The sequence below is a fragment of the Mus caroli genome, chromosome 12 (genome assembly GCF_900094665.2).
Source record: "Mus caroli chromosome 12, CAROLI_EIJ_v1.1, whole genome shotgun sequence".
Taxonomy (NCBI): domain Eukaryota; kingdom Metazoa; phylum Chordata; class Mammalia; order Rodentia; family Muridae; genus Mus; species Mus caroli.
In genome coordinates, this window is record NC_034581.1 from 23,482,018 (window position 1) to 23,498,812 (window position 16,795).

A 16,795-nucleotide genomic window follows, 5' to 3' on the forward strand; every position below is an offset into this window, starting at 1 on the left:
AGGCAACCCTGCGCTCCTGCTACCCTGGCGCTGATCCAGCCGGATCGGAATGGAGATTTTTAAGACTGGAGAAAGGAAAGTTAAGAATCTAAATTTAGAGCAGGCTAGGGAAAGCCTTTGAGAGAGTCTAGAAAGTGGGGGAAATAGGCATACCCTGGGCCTTCAGGATGATAAGGACTCAAAGAAGCAGAGTGTCCACTCCCTGGACCTCTAAACTACCATTGAACTTAAGCAGGGATCACAACCATGGTTTGTGGGCTTTGCAGTGAGGTCTCAGCAATAGGTGTGCAGGACATGCTAGGAGTGTAGCGACAGCACAGAGAAAGTGCAAATGTGGAGCAAAAGCCACATCTGCAGGAATTAGACCCTACTATTCTATTCCATTTCACCTCACCATCCACGGTTCCAACAAGCTAAGATCCATCCAGCTCTTCTTTCTTCTCTATCAGTTTTCACTTTCTCAGGTTGCTTTCACATGGTCCACGGTATTATTTCCCCACTAAAAACTAAAAATAAAATGTAATTATCTAAAGTTATTTCTCTATAGAGTGACTGCGAGTTAACAAACAGAAACACCCACATGATTTTAGAGTCTTTCATAGTTGCTGCTTAGAGAGAGGCTTTGGATACTGTCTTAAGGTTTTTATTTCTCTCAACAAATGCTATGGCTAAAGAAACATGAGGTGAGAAAGATTTATTTGGCTTTGGTGTGGGATCACAGTCTGTCCTTGGGGTACAGGAATTCAAGCAGAATCCTAGGGACAAGAACTCAAGCAAAGTGCATGAAGACCATGTTACTTGCTGGCTTTCTTTCCATGGCTTCCCAATACAACCTAACCAATGGGAGGACTGTCAGTGGAGCATTAATTATGAATCATTAATCAAGAGAATGACCCCCGCAGACTTGCCAACAGGCCAATGTATCGGAGACATTTTCTCAGTTGAGTATCTTCTTCCCAAACAACCCTACAAAAAACTTCCTAGGACAGCTATTGTGCTGACTCAGGGTACTTTCTAAATGTCTGAGTATTTGTTGAGATTTGATTGGTCACACTTGAAACTGGTCAGAGTGTTTACACTGGATAATGCTACACACTAGAGCCTTCCCAGCTCTTGGGGAGCCAGGTTACTAGAACATGGTTGGTAGAAGTTTGTATAAGGTTTATGTTCAAATAAAAGTATACAGGGTTGGAGAGATGGTTCAGCAGTTAAGAGCACTGACATTCTTACAGAGGACCCAGGTTCAGTTTCCAGCACCCACATGCTGCCTCACAATCATTTGTAAACTCTGTAACTCCAATTTCAGAAAACTGGATGCCTTATCCTGGCCATCAGGGGTACCAGGCACCCATGTGGTTCACTTACATACATGCAGGCAAGCACTCATGTGCACAAAATAAAAATAAATGTAAAGATAAAATGAGAGTATAAAAGAGTTAAATTGAGGTATTTTACAGAGTTCTATTTGTGTTTGGAAAGGATATTTACATATATGTACCAACATATATATATATATATATATATATATATATATATATATTTATTTATTTATGTATGACAAAAATTGAAAAGAAAAAAAAGACATGCCCAAACCATCATTTTGTTTCTATCTACAGCATTAAAAAAAAAAACTGTAATTTCATGTGTATAAATGATGCAAATTTGTTTGAACAAGTTACCTCATTGTCCTTGTTTCCCCACCTGTCTCAGTTCTTTTTCTGTCACTATTGCAAAATCTCTGCTGCCGGTGAGTTATAAAGAAAGGTTTCTTTCATTTCTTGGTTCCGGAGGCTGGGAAATCCAAAGCAACATATAGTAGTGTTGGGTCTGCTGCTTCTTCTTCTTAAAAAAAAAAATCTAAAGCTTTGACTTGTGATTGAAAGCTCAAGTGCAGGCCAGTACTGAGGTGGGGTCATCTCCCTGACTCCCAATGCATTCCTACAAGAACAGAATCAGTCCACTATGGGGAGGTTTGTTCTAGGGCACACATGCCTTCTTAGGGCTCCTCCCATTATAGTTATCCTTGGAATTAAGCTTCAGCCTGAGTTTTGGGGAGACTATATTCAAACCAGATGTTACTTGACAAGTATGACCAGACTCCAATCACCTTCATAGGGTCCTTGTTTTGAGCACATCCACGTATCTCTGAGTTAAAAACTTCCTTCCCGTATACTGTTCAGGACCACTTACATCCAAGAAAACCAGTGGCTTCCCATTCGTGTTCCTTTTCCCTGTATGTGCCTACCAGCGTAACCTAGTCTGTCTCTTGGGGAAATCATGATGAGCTATGCTGGAGAGAAAATGGGGCAGCCAGCACTCCTCCCTAATAGAAAGGAGAGGAAAACATGTGTACAAGGAGAAAGAAATCTGAGGTCTGAAATTAGGGTGGCAGCAAACTCCTGGGAAGACTGAAATAGGTTGTGAGCAGACCATGGAGGAGATTCTACATTGTTCCTCCATAGACTTGAGCTGCCACAGGACCTCAGCGTTATGAGCATCCGCAAAAAGCATGGCCCATGTAGTTCTGGGCAGCAGGAGTTGAGGAGGCGTTCAAAATGGTATTTTTCTTTCATTCGATGCTTTCTCTAAGTGACCATTTCCAGAGCACATGAGGATATCCTAATATACAAGAACTTGAGCTTTCCATGCAACAGATATAAGAGAGCTCACACTGCTGACACCACTGCTTGGAGGTGAGCTCTGGACATGGGACCTTACCCCACTGTTTCCACTCTAAGCTTCTCTGTGCTTAGAAGAGTTGCTGGCACAGGGCAGGCTCTGCTTCATGCTCATTGAAGGGGCTAATTAGGAATGCTGGGCAGTCCTCACTTCCTTCTAGAAGTAAGTTTAAGAGGGAGCTGGGAGAGTAGGAAGTGTGTGGACTATAGATGCATTTAGACTTTGACATAGTATGCGGGGCAAGCTGTGGGTGGCTTTGACTTTGTTTCATTATAAAAGGGGGTGGGGAACTACCCTGCAACATGAGCTGAAGCTGCAGTCTGGTGCAGACTCAAGCTCAAACAAAAACTAGAGTGCTTCCAAAGTGCCTAGCACAGTGCCTAGCACAATACCTAGCACACATGGTGCTTGGGATGAGTATCAACATCCCTCCTGTCTCAGAGACCCGTCTTTGAAGGATACAGCTTGCTAGATGAAAGGGCTTCAAGTGGCCAGGATTCAAAAATCTACAAAGTCAGAAGTTTATTTCTCTGTCAACCTGTGGGGCTGTGTGGAGTCCTCATCCTGCGAGCCCAGTCACAGACTTTATTGATTCACTGTGCGATGACTTGCTGAAGTTCTGTGTGAATGCATCCGTACAATTTTTCTCCGCTGTATGGAAAGCGGATCCCATGAGTTGGGTCAGGAGTGCAAAGCTTGTGTGTGTGTAGAGGGAGTGACTTGGGGGAAGCCCTGTCTGCCTCAAGGCTTTGATCGTTTGATTGATGTAAAATGATTAGGCCTTTCATAGCATCTTTAGAATCCTAGTTTAAAAACATCTTGTCAGGAACTGTCCCCCTTACAGTTTAGTGACTGTCTGTGTTGACCGCAGCGCTTTGGGTGGTTCATGCCACTGTTTCCGTTTATTTCTCAGTGCTGAATAAACATTTTTTCCAGCCACTTACTGGTCTTGTCTCTGGAGCCGTCACAGTCTAACCCCAAGGTTTAGAAGCATAGGCCATTTAATTCCTGTCTTTCTGTAATAGGGAAGAGAAATAAGTAAGTCAGTTTCCCTCACTAAACATGTTCAGCCCCGTCCTTGGTTATGCATGAGGCTAGCTCCAGGAGCAGTGAGTGGGAGACCAGAGCAGTCATTGCAGGGACTGATCAATGACATAACATTGAACTATGCCCCTTAGAGAACCAGACTCTTCACTGAGTGAGTTCTCTAAAGCATTGGGCTAAGCACCCAGGATGCACTTCTTCCCCTGGGACTTAGACCGGGCTTTCAGGCATGGGTACTTCATACATTTGTGATCTGAATTCTTCTCCAATGACTTCTCTTTAGAAAGCCCGCTCTGAGAGGAGGAGGAGAGCCAGTCTTAAGAACTCCACCGGGAAGGATGCTTTTAGAGCTCTGTGCATTGTGTATAAAACCTCTGGAAAGTCTTGGCAGAAATGAAACCCTAGCTTTATTGATTGCTCTGCGCTGTCGGCCACCAGAGAGTCTCACTGCATGTTCTGTCCAAGAGTGGGGTTCCTGTGGCAGATGCTCCAGGGGAAGAAAGAAGCCTGACATCAGGCAGCATCAAATCACGCTGAGGACTTTCTAAGTCCTTAAGTAAGGATAGAATTAAGAGAGGTTTGAGAAGGATTCCCCCCTTTCATTTTTAAAAGACTATTCTATAGTTTCTAAAATAAGCCAGAGAATGTTCTCCCCTCCCTCCTCATAGTACGTTTGTTGATTCTATGCAGTTTTTGCTTATGGAAGAACTATAAGTCCATCAATTAAAATAATGGCTCTAGGGTTAGAACACTGATAAGGCAGGGCAGTGTGTTAGAGGAGGCACTAACCAAAGTGTGATTTATGGCTAGGCCACTGTGGGTTTTTGTTAACATTGTCAATTCCCTATTCTGTAGTACCAGTCCCTACTGTACAGAATTGGAGATAAAAAAAATATGTGAAGTGCCACCACCAGGTGTGGACATAGTAAATGCTCATTAAACAACAGGCATCATTATTATTATTATTATTATTATTGTTGCTGATGTATTGAATGAAAAATGTTCCCTCTAAGTAGAACATAGACAACCCAAGAAGACATTTTTTATAAAGTCATCTGATACTTGCTGCTATACATTGATTGATTCTATATACAAAAAAAAAAAAAAAGAGAGAGAGAATAAAGTAAAAGTATCCGTGAAGCAATGATTTCTGGTTTACAAAGCGCTCTAGAACAACAGAAGGCGTGTTCTACTTTTAGAAACAGCTATTGGTGAACATCTGGCGTGTTCTAGATTTATGGAAGTACTTAAGACTGGGAGATCTCTTCTTAGCCTCTTATAACTTTTTACTATCTCAGTCTCTCCTCTGTTGCTATAACAAAAATATATGTGGCTGTGTAACTTAAGAGTGGATAATTACTTAGTTTACAGTTTGGAAGGCTGGGAAGCCCAAGAGCATGGCACCAACATCTGGAGAAGACATGCATCGTGAGACGCAGAAACATGCTAGCTTGGGTCTGCTTCTTTTTGTACAAAGCCACCAGTGTACCACAGAGGGTCTCTTCTGTGACCTTATAGAACCCTAATCACTCCCAAATGCTTCTACCTCCCAAACCCAGTAAGATATGAATTTGAGGACATGTTTAAACCGTGGAGGTTCCAAACCTTCTTCACTGGATTAGGATGAAACCTTTGCAGTGTTGTCAAGTGTTGCTGACACTGACAATCTCCGAAGTTACAAAATCAGACTCTTCATGTTCCAGCCAAGTACTACTAGAAGGCACAGAGGAAAGACCTTTGGACCACATTTAGAGCTATCCTGGCATGTGGCAGACTGGTGTTGCATATACCTGGTCTAGGCTAACACCAATGGAGCAAACACTCCAGGAAGCCTGTTACCTGAGGCATCAGTCTTCCAAGATGAGCTCTAGGAGGCAGAAACGTGGACAGCCATAAAGAAGGTACAAGGGAGGGAGGCACTGCAAGAGCCCTCTGCAATTTGTCTCCCATATAGTCTAGCACTGCAGACCCTGTCTTCAGGGAGCTCCTTGGGATCCCAGCCCCACTGGATCAGCATAGATCGGGTTCTCCCCATTGATACTGCAGAGAGTGATGTCACAGGTAAAGAAACAACACCTGCCATTGTTGAGAAATTGGCTTCAGCACTGAGCAATCTGGTGTGAGTCTGTGTGTGGGTGCTGAGACAAGACTTGAGCCCCTGCCCCCTCCCCCATGTCTGCTGGAGGAACAATGCCCCAGCATCGTGGAGATCTGGGTTCAGCAGTGGCTGAGGAGCCTCGCTCTGCGCTGCAGGCTAGGATTACTCCGACTGCACTCCAGGTGCGAGGCTGGCGAGTCATCTTTCCATCCGCCCATCCTGTGATATTGTGAAATGAAGCCGGTTCTGCTCAAACACTTAAGGCTGGTGTTGTTCCCGCTCAGACTCCGTGGTAGGATTTCACTCACCTTTATTAGGTTTGCAATATTCCAATCCTGCATGAAAGAGCTATTGTTTTGCTGCGTTAGAAAAATAAAGTCTTTGAGGAGTGGAGGATTTTGATAAGAAACTGTGCCTGTGGATAGAGAGGGCGTTGGGATTTTGGATGTCTGTTTAACTGAAGCCAGGACTGCTCCAGCTTGCCTGGAAGTCTGAGCCACCACACAGGCAGCCACCGGCCCTACAGCAAGGTGCAGATTTCTGCTCTGTTTGCTAAATGGGGTGTTACTTTGCAGTGTGCCAGTTTGAAGCATGTTCTTTCTCTTTCCATAGGCAATGGCCCTCATGTGTACAGTCAGGATGTCAGCCTGGATTCCTCAGCCAGCAGGAAAACCAACCCCCCAACCCCCTGTTCCTTTGTATGTGAAAAATGAATTGTCACTGCTTTGGGGGAATTCTCCTAAAAAATAAGGATCAATTAAAGAGACAGACACAATAAAAGGCTTGAGAGTGTGTGTCTATACAATGTGTTTGCTGGTGTGTGTGATTGTATGCACATACTTATATGAATGCAATAACATACATGCATTGACAACAGAGCACAACATCCAATATCTGTCCTCACCACCTTGTTTGAGGCAGGGTCTGCTGTTCCTGGCTTAGTAGCCAGACTGATTGGCCTGAACCTTACGGAATTTTTCTCTGAAGTATGAATCCTGAGATTATAGACACTAGTTCTACATATCCAGCCTTCATGCAGGTTCTGGAGACAGCAAACTTGGATCCTCTTGCTTGCACTGCAATAGTGAAGGATCTCTGGAGCCCCCAAAGAAAAGATCAAAGGCTTAGGGAGAAAATATACCTGAAACGAAAAATTTTAATGTCTACTTCAAATGTGCTTCGTGCACATTTGGCTTAATGTGGTGGTGTATGTGAAACCCTGTGTGTGAAATCCTGCATGGCAAAGCCTGTCTGTGACAGCCTGCGTGTGAAAGCCCGAGTGTGAGAAACCCTGTGAGCTTGTGTGAAAACCTGCATGTCAAAGCCCGTGTGTGAAACTAAATGTGAGAAAACCTGAGCTCTACTCCTGAGATCCTTGTATGTTAAAATCCAATTCTTGAGTGATGGTTTTGCAAATGGGATTCTGGGAGATGACTGAATCCTGGTAGTGAAACACCACAAAGTGTGTTGGACATGTAAGAGAGGTCAGGAGCATGTGTGCCCTTTCTACTGACCAAAGCATCTGTAAGAAGATGTCTCTTAGTCAATGAAACCTCACTGGGCACCAAATGTCTAGTTTCCATAATTGCAGCAAACACATTGTTTAAAACCACGCTGTCAGTGGCATAGAAACCAGAATGGACAAGACATGGAAAGAAAGCTCTGGTTCATATCTCCAATACCTTCTCTTAAAGGTTGTGGGCTGTGTATCAGAGCCGCCTGAATCTCTGTACAGAGTCAGTGTGAGACTTGAATCTAGATTTGTTTGTTCACTGAGTTACAGATTTGCCCTCCAGAGCTCCTGCTGCATTCCTTACATGTCATTCTGTATTGCTAGGACAGAGAAGCAAGCCCACTCGGGGGCTATGAATGAAAGGGTACCTGAGACAGAGGTATGGACCGTAGAAACATCTATAAGCATCCCATGTTTGTTAACAACGGATACAAACTGTGTTAAAGAAAGCTCTGTACTTATGACTCAGTAAGACAAATGCCATCAGTTAGGACTACAGATCCATGCAAGATCGTTCTTGACCTTGGGACGAGGGGTCTGGACATGCAACTTGTGGACATCCATTAAGCCATATTCTTCTTCAATATAGGGTTTTCTTTACAAATATTCCATGCCAACAAGTTTTCAAGTCAATGAAGAGTACTCGAGCTGGGGTGGTTCTGATGATGCAAAGGAGAACAAAGATTCAAGGACCTTTGTTCAGGCTTTAGACAGCGTGTACCTCAGTGTCTTCATCCAGTGAAGAATCCTGGAGCAGGCATTCTACAGCCCCCTGGATCAGTAACTCCACATAAACCTCTCATTCCTGCCTGAATACAGCGAGTTCTGGGATGCGCACCTAGGGTGAGAGTGCTTCTCAATATTTTTCAGACCAACATCACCATCATAGCAATCTTTTCAAAATTCTAAGACAGTGCACTCCAAGCTGCAGCCTGTATTGACAGGTGACTTCTCTCTTGGAACGAGTGTAGTCTCCTGAACTCCTTGGCTATCTGTATTATCATCCCACTACATCCAGATGCCCTACAGCAGACTGAACTGTGGCTCACAGACCTGCCAGAGCCTGTCCTTGTTGCCAGCTTGTGAACACTTTTATCTAATGCTGACCCCTCTGACACCAGACCTTGGTTTTATTGGCCAAGCGCTGTACACATCTGGTTCTTTTCCCTCTAGAATCACTCTTTGGACAGTTTCTCTCCTGGGTTCTCAACATAAGGACCACCCCCTTCCCAGGTGACACCTGAACGCCTTCCCACACGTACTGTATCTCCTGAAACTCTTTGGTGGAGGGACGGGAATAAAGCAGCCATCAATCCTTTACCTTACAAGCACAGGAAACATGCTATTTGGCTTAGACTCTCAGGGTTCCTGCATTAAGTCAGCGAATCTACAAGCTGGTTGTTACCATTCAGCTTAGCTTTGTAACTCCCTGGAATCACTTTTGTGCTCCTCTATTGCGCACATGCTTTTGAAAATAATACAATATCCATTTAATGGAGATGGAGCAGAAGGGTTGCTGCAGTCTGAATGCATGAGTGGCTTCCACTTTAAAATAAATATCCATTAAATAACAGTAGCCCGTTCGTGAATCTTATCAAAGTGCTTGTAGGCAGTCACAGTTAATGAGTTGATCATTATTACTCTTAAAAAAATCATAACTACCCAGGGAACGTGACCGGTTTTGAATGCAACTCTTGTAGTCTGACTACAGGCACGGATACAGGCTTTCTCTTAAGTATTGCTTTTTAACATCAGGAACTGGAGATCCCTCGGTAGCCATGTTTCTGTGTATTTGTAGATCTTGTCCACTTCTAAGCTGATGTTAAGAATGCTTGTACAGCACTCCTCTAACTAAATGTCGGTTTGCCTGTGGAAGTATTCTCTGAGTTACAAACCCTTCCCAAGTCCTGATAAGATTGTCCTCTCCAGTGTGGGCATCATGGAAATAGTACTATAGCCTTCTCAGTTTGACTTTCAAGCTGATGATGATCTAGATGACCATTCAGACATGATCAGTCTATCCCAGAGTACCTGAGAGTCAAGGCAGGCAGAGAAGGCATTATTTTGTTCTGTATTGTCCATGGCTGTTTGATTTTCCCCTGTAAGACAAACAGAGAAGCTTGCTCCTTGTGTGTGTGTGTGTGTGTGTTTTGTTGTTGTTGTTCTTGATGTTTTTGTTTTTGTTTTTCGAGACAGGGTTTCTCTGTGTAGCCCTGGCTGTCCTGGAACTCACTCTGTAGACCAGGCTGGCCTTGAACTCAGAAATCAGCCTGCCTCTGCCTCCTGAGTGCTGGGATTAAAGGCATGCACCACCACTGCCCGGCACAGCTTGCTTCTTTCTAAGGAGGGTTTCAGAGAGGTTCCGAATTTGCATATAACCCGTGACATGGCCACTACACACTGTGTCATATGATTTTCTTTCAGTAAAATTGAGAGGAGTTGGAGATTGCCAAACAAAGTGCAAATCCTTCATGTAGCTTGACAGTCTGTTAGTGCCTACAGTGCTTGCTCTAAGATGTACTGACCCATTTCTAGTACAAAAATTCTATTGGTCTTCCTAAATTAATGTTTTGTCCTTAGATGGTCACAAGACTGATGCTTCTTCATTGTTGCTCTCAAGTCTGTGGTTACATCCTTAAATCAGACAATCCTGATGAGAGCCACTCTCAAACCTATACCTGGGGACTGGAGAGATGGCTCAGTGGTTGAGAGGACTAGCTGTTCTTCCAGAGGACCTGGCTTCAGTTCGTAACACCTCACAGCGGTCTGTAATTCCAATTCCAGGGGATCCGACACCTTCATGAAGACATACATGCAGGCAAAACACCAATGCATGTAAAATAAAAATAAATAAGCCATTCAAAAGAACGATTGCCTTTATTCTCATAGCATCCAGTGAGAGCCCAAATTACTTCTGTGTTCATATATGTTTACATTGCCACATTTTTCCAAACTTGGTGAGAACAGGTGTATGCCGAACCGACTCAGTCTTGGCACTTTACCATGTAGGATAATACCAATGTGTGGGAAGAATTCATAGAATCACAGCTAAGTTAATAAGAATGAGGCATAACATCACATCAGAGAATCAGGTAAGAGTAAAAGGCTGTGCTTGGAACTGAGAACCAGGTTTTTCCTTTTAAAATAAATCTGTAGGAGAACCCAGTACAATGTGATGGTTACCAGGGAAATGTGGGTCTTGTCCTGCCTGTGCATAGTTTGGCCAAGCCATAAGGAAAACGCAGTAGTTTCTCACTCACAGAAGATGGAGAAGAGGAATATGTCAGGGCCCAGCCAGGGAGGTAGCCAGGCAGGTGCACCCCTCTGCCTGCTCTGCTCTCCCTGCGTGCAGCTTTAGGTCTAAGAGTACAGGAGAATGTCACACTACTGAGAGTGAAGTGACAGGTGGATGAATTCTCACTTACAAAACACCTTTTCCAGGCTTCACCTCCTTTTACCATTGTATTATTGATCTTTATATTTATTACAGATTAGACATAGATTAGAGGATATATATATATATATATGTGTGTATATATATATTATTTACATAAGCCTTATGTATAAAATATATACCTATTTTAGATATAGCTAATATAAATTATCCATAGGATTTATCCATAGAAGATAGAATTCTTCTCTGATGCACTACATTCATGATGTGTAAGGGAGTCTCGAATAAGCCAGGTCAATAATATCCAAATGCATTCTACCCATGTATAAAATAACAAAAGAACAAATAAAAGTATGTTTTAGAATCATTTTTAGTTTGCTTCCTATGAGTCTATTGCAAATAAAATGTAGGCCCAGAATCATTTTCAAGAACCTTAAGACTGCAGGTCGGAGAATACCCCGAGGACCAGGCATCCCCTCTTCCTGCTCCTCCTCTCAGATTACAGCCTCCCACATGGCCAGCTCTTGGCCGAAGAACCAAAAGAAAATCCCAAGCATTCATCAGAATTTTCTGATGAGAAAGCTTACGAAGTTCAGGGAGGAATACAAGATGAACTGCACTGTGCTCTGTACAGCCTTTGTGAGAAGCTCACATCTGCCCTGGAAGCAGAGGTAGACCATGACCCGCAGCTATAAACCTGGGAGCCTAACCCTACCTCTGTCTGTGGAGCTTGCAGGCACAAAGAAACCTTATTCTTTGATTGATTCTCTAGCAGGTCACCTTCCTCCTGACCATCGGTAACCAGAGCTGCCTCAATTATACCCCATCAAGAAGAACAGATACCAGGAAAGCCAGGTTCACGGAGACAGCTGTAATTTTAGAAGCACTTCCTGTCATGAGGCTGACTTTTGATCTCCGGATGGTGCAGGTCAGTGAGTTGAAGCCAAGGCATGCATGCATCACTGTCTCTGGCTGCTGAGAACCTGGTCTGTGCATGACTAGAGTCCTACAGGGTTCTGCTAGAATCCTATCTGAGAAGCCCACTCTGCTCTCAAATACAGTTTGGGCAGAATTTGTTGGCAGTTCAGATGAACTTAAACTGGGACTTACGATGCAGTAGTAATAGTGTTCTAGGAGTCAGAGCAGACTTGCTGACAGGTACCAATGGCCTAAGCAAATACTTCATTGGAGCCCTTCACTTCGGATATGAAGTGAGAAAGTTTCTAGATTGTTCTACTAACAGGTGACAGGATGGAGACTTGAATCTAATATGTGTATATTAGATTCTGCTTTCAATTTATACCTGACTCTTTAACACCACCAGATGTGATATAGATTAGAGGAAAGTTGGGTGGTGAGCTTGGGGGATTTCTGCAATGACTCCCATGACAGGATGGAAGTAGAGTCAAGAAGTCCAGGTTTTGGAGTGAGGATTTACATTCCACACACAGGAAATAAAAGGTAGTAACTTTACGGTGGTCACTGGATAAAGTGAGAACATGACCTCTCCATTGCATGGTTAAGGGGAAGGCTTTTTGTTGTTGCTGTTTTGGTTCATTTGTTTTCTTTTGTTTTTTTGTTTTTAGATTTGAGAGATGAACACCCAGGGCATCTCTAAGAGTCTAGAGTAGAGAGAGAAAGTAGTAGACTGAGCGTGGGCCACAGACTGGACCTGATCTTGAGAGAAGAAGGACCAAAGTAGAGAGGAAAACAGAGAAGAGAAGGTCACAGGGGAGAGAAGAAATGGGGCGGAACAAGACGGGGGGGTGGGGGGGCATAGCTGAGATAGCAGGATCCTAAGGAGAAGGGGTAGCTGGGTTTAAATGTTTCTTCGAATTCTAGATAAAAAATTAACTTGCAGTATGTTCCCTGGTGCTCTACTTTAATTCTGCTGTGCTAATAAAGCACTCCAAACAAAAGCAACGTAGAGGACAAGAAGGCCTATCTCAGCTTAGAAAACGTCCATCTTTGAGGGAAGTCAGGGCAAGAATTCAAGCAGGAGCTTGAAGCAGAAACTATAGAAGAATGCTGCTCGCTGGCCAGCTCTTGCTTAGCGAGCTTCCTTATACAGGTTAGACTCTTCTGTCCAGGGAACAGTGCAGCCACAGTGAACTGGTCCCTTCTGCATTGATTAGAAATCAATATCACCTCCCACAGACATTCCCTCTGTCCAATATTGTCTGTGCCTTCAATTGAAACTCCCTCCCCAGGTGCTTCTGGGCTGTGTCAAGTTGACAAAATTAACTATGATACACAGGATTTACACAAAGCCCCTGCGGGAGCCATGACACATCCACAGCCTTGGAACCGGGAAGACGGTTTTGTGTGAATTGTATAGAGTCAGTAGGGAAGGATCTCTGGTTTACAGTAGAGGTATGCTCTTGCCATAGGGGTTGCCTCTCTTCTATCAAGATCTTATTTGTCCTAATTTTTCAAAATATTTTTTCAAAAAAAATTTTTCAAAAAAAAATTTAGCCTAATAATTCCTAACCTTTCAGAATATTTTAAAATGAATTTTTGTCTCCAATATTTTGTGTATATGTGATATATATTCATACAAAAACATTATAATTAGAATAAAATTTAAGGAAATACATACACACACAGACACACATACATACACACACACATACATACATAGTTTAAATACAGGATGCAAATTAATTGTAGATGTCAGAAGACAGCACCAGGGTGTCAGCTTTCCCACTATGGAGAACCTAGGTCATCAGGCTTGTGAGGCAAACACATGTGTGTACCTGCTTAGTCATCCCATGTGCCCTATAATGTGCATTTCTTAAGAGAAGCTCCTCATTGGGGAACTGAGCAGCAGAAACTCTCTACAGATGGAAGCTGGAGAGATGGCTCGGTGGTAAAGAGCACTGGCTGCTTTTGCAGGGGTCCTGAGTTTGATTCCCAGCAACCAAATGGTGGCTTACAACCGTCTGTAAACGGATCCAGTGCCCTCTTCTGGTGTGTCTAAAGACAGCAACCGTGTACTCATACACTAAATAAATTATAAATCTTTTTTTAAAAAAAAGAAGAAAGAAGGAAGTTGTCTACAGAACAGATGTGATAAGATCATCACCTAGCATCTCCTAGCTGCCACTTTGCTCTCATCTCCTGTGCTGTACCCGCTCCTGGGGCTGGGACTGATGGCATTGACTCCAGCATTTGGGCTCAGCCTTATCTCTGATATTTACTGCTGGATTCCTCCTCTGTGTCTTCTCGATTCTTGCAAGGGCTAAAGAGGCAAGGGCAGACAATTAAACAAATTAATGAGGTGTCCTTTTCCTTTTCCCTTTTCAGCTCTCCTAATTTCTCCCTTCCTTCTCCCCACCTTCTTTCTTTCCTCCCATCTACCATTCCATTTCTTTACACTGCCCTCATTCCTCCTTCAGTTGCCATCCTCATTGCAACAATCTCCCTACAAATCACCCCCAACACAAAGATGGGGCTCGACTACAGGACGTTATTTATGCCAAGCCACATACTGAGCTCCAACTCCAAGTTCACTCGCTACACGTCAAATACAGCCTTTGCGGTGAAGGATCCAGAAGTAAAACCCAGACCTTGTGATGTTAGAAAAGCTGACTACCGAGTCACCGACTCAGTACAGTCACTGCCAATAACAAACCTGCTTTACAAAGCTGACAGACATGCAGCAAGTACCACAGCCTCTAGGAGGAGTGGCCTACTACAGAGGTGGGCTGTACATGGGACAGGGAAAAGCATGAAGCTGCTGTTCCTGGGTTCTCTTGGTAACAATGACTCTGTGGATTGTTGTGCCAAAAAACCCCTCACGTGTGGCTAGCACAGAGGGATGAGCGGCTACAGCAAAACTAGAAGCCAGACAACTTGTTAACAGAGCATGAGGAAGTGTGTAAGCTGACTGGATGTCATCAGCCTAGACTGGGAGGCATATGGATCCAACTGCGCTTCACTTGTTGCTCTAGAAAGAAAAAACGATGCATTTTAAACGTTGTAAACCAGTCCAGATACCAACTGTACATGAAAGGTAGTCTGTAAGGACGGTATTATTTGTGCTGATAAATACATCTTTACATTGCTACGCAGTGTGTGCCTCGCGCTTTACTTTCCTTAAGAGAATGCACAGTTATAAGGACAGTTTACAGACGTACTCATAAATGATGAATCTGATCATGGTATTCATACATGTTCAACATAAACACAACCACTCCGCATACATAAACACAGCCAGGGACTCAGAAACATGGGACACCACTGGACAGCTCTGCCAGACCCTGTTTAACTTTGTTCTTCCCTGGTTTGCTGACCAGCCAGAGGAGGGTTTATTTTGATTTTGTATATTTACTCTTGCTGTGTGTGTCTGGAGGCATGTGAGGTATATGTGCACATGTGCACACGAGTGCACATGTACATAGGGGGATAACACCTGTGTACATTCACAGTGTCTATTGGGTGCCCTGCTCTATGGCTCCCCAACTTATTCCTTTATTAAAGAACCTCACATTGAACCCAGAGCTAGGCTGGCCATGAGGACATTCTTTACAAATGTCGTTTTTCATGCTCTCTCTCTCTAGCATCTTAACCCATTTTGTGGGACACTGTGGTTTGTTTTTGTTTCTAATTAAGTGAATTTTCTGGTCCAGGGCTTTTGGCAGTACCAGAAAGTGTAATTAAGTTCACGCTGGTCACAAGAAGAGACTTTTGGCAAAGCATATTTTATTCCTTCCTGTAAAAAAACATTTTCAGGACGTTGGCCAAACTGATTGGATTTAATTGGGTATAAGACTTAGAGCTTTAAACTCTCTCCTGTACTTGTGGGCCGCCAACCCTCAGGCTTCCGGAGGCCTCTGCTCTGTAGTTCAAAGAGCAGCTTTTAGATCCTCTGTAAAGCTTGCATTTGAGTGTGCCTGAGGGCAGCTCTCTGAGACTAATCCCATGGCCCCCTTCCAAATGAGACGCAAATGGACAGTCTGCCTCAAATCAGAACCTGAGGGAGCCTAGGGCAGGGCCCTTTGACATAGAATAGGACAAGTCCAGTCACTTTAAAAGAAGCCAAATAATAATGGGTATTGTCTGCTGTTGGCTGGAAACAGTGATGGGTGAGGAGATTATACAGTGGTATAGTGCTTGCTGTGAAAGCATGAGGGCCCAAGTTCTGATCACCCAGAAACCATACACCAAGGTTGGGCATGGGACACACATTTGTAATCTCAGCAATAAGAAGATGAGACAGGTAGATTTCTGCAGCTTGCAGGCCAGATGATCTAGACTACTGGGTGAGACTCCAGTCCCAGTGAGGGACCCTGTCTGAAAAAAATGGCTCCTGAGGAGCAAAATATGAGGTTTACCTCTGGCTTCTGCCTGCATAGTTGTGTGTGTGTACCCACATGCTTGTACATGCACACACACAGGCAGAAGAGAACACTGAAGAAATCTCAAAGATTCCTAGGGCGGATTCGGTGTCTAGCTACACTTACGTTGCTTGGTCACTCATACCTTGCTCCTTGGAGAATACCTGTCCTTACACGTCCCCTCCCTCAGAGAGCAGCTGGAGCTTCTCTAAAAGGACTGACTGGAGCTGACTGGCCATGGGTTTGGTCCTTGAAAGGATTTCTGTGGGAACAAATATCGATGAATGCTCACAGGAATATAGAGACAGAATGAGTTGCTCACAAAGTCACCCTATGAACCAACTAAGGATAATATGTAGGGAAACTGTATAACCCTTAGATTAAAGTACATATCAGGAAAACAAAAGAAAGGTAGAAAGATGGGGATGGTGTGAAAGAAGGGAAAAAAACTATAGAAATGTAGAGAAACGAGTGTTGAACATAGAAGGCCTTAGATAGGATGACCCTGGATTGGTGACTTACTCTAAAAATTTACAAGACTAGCTTATATAATCTTGATGAATTTCTCTCCCTAATATGAGTGAGTGTATGTATATGTAAAAACAATCACATGGAACATCTGAGAGATGTCAGAAAGAAATGTTTTTGAAAGGCCAAGGCTGGTAGACTGTTGTCTCACAAAATGGCACAAACAAATATTGTCAATGACTATTAACTTCTCTGTGAGA